This window comes from Aplysia californica, unplaced genomic scaffold (assembly GCF_000002075.1).
Source record: "Aplysia californica isolate F4 #8 unplaced genomic scaffold, AplCal3.0 scaffold00168, whole genome shotgun sequence".
Taxonomy (NCBI): domain Eukaryota; kingdom Metazoa; phylum Mollusca; class Gastropoda; order Aplysiida; family Aplysiidae; genus Aplysia; species Aplysia californica.
Window position 1 is genome coordinate 1,124,065 of NW_004797438.1, and position 1,201 is coordinate 1,125,265.

The following is a 1,201-nucleotide window of genomic DNA, read 5'->3' on the forward strand; positions in this document are numbered from 1 at the left end:
AATTAATCAAAGGCATAAAGATGAAAAATTACTGTTTTCAAGGACACTCAAGCTTTGGAAGTCAGTCAACTGAGTTTATATCTGACACAGTCTAAGCGGAGAAGAGGATCCAAAGAGGAGAGGGGAAACACAGCCATCTGTGCAGACCAGTCGGACGGATCTCTAACCAGATCATGATGGAGACTATAAGCAGACAGACTCTGGGATGGATCCTGAAGAGGGGGGAGAGCAGAGATGGACATGTTCCGACTGCAGTGACCCCAACACAGTGGACAAGTAAGACAAGTAAGACAGTCTAAGCGACCCCCACCTCCTTCAATCGCAAATGCTTCGACTTCTATTAAAGATAATTGGTTTGTGTTCCTACAAAAAGCAAGACAAATGAACATGCTATAAGATGACGTCACTGACTGTATACATGTCGTATACCACAACATTTACAAGCGCCTGATTCTATCGCGTCATGACGTATTCCTAACCATAATATTTCAAACACAGGGTTGATTTTGCAGTCCTACAATCGTAACTGGTCTACACACGCAGATCTTTCAGCCGGATATTTTCAGACTTCTTAAAGAGTGGGTCAATCATTATGTGTGCATTCTATGCTGAAGATTTTTAACCCTATCCGTACGTCGTCTTTTACTATCATATCCATACGACGGGAGGGGGGGGGGGGGGGGGGGGGCTCTGTTCCACCACTTTTCAAAGAGGAAATTTACTAGTTAATCCGATCCGTACGCTTTGCATAGCAGTCTGTCAAAATGATTTTTTGAAAAAAACTGAAAGTTTTAAAGAGATCTTTGCACTAGAACTATTCTAAAACGTGAAGACTACAACCCCTTGGGTGCTAAATGACCCCAGGCATACGGATAGGGTTAAACAGCTAAATTGACTTCCGAACTTCCGCTAGTAAACGGAATACTTTCTGTTTGGTGAGTTATTCTATTCAATTGACCTATTTTGTCCTTTTACTTTTTCAGAAAATCTAATACTCGTATTTATGAGCAGCAGCACAAATAGTAGTAGTAGTAGTAGTAGTAGCAGCAGTACAAATAGTAGTAGTAGTAGTAGTAGCAGCAGCAGCAGCAGCAGCAGCAGCAGTAGTAGTTGTAGTAGTAGTAGTAGTAGTAGTAGTAGTAGTAGTAGTAGTAGTAGTAGTAGCAGTAGTAATAGTGGTGGTGGTGGTGGTGGTGGTAGT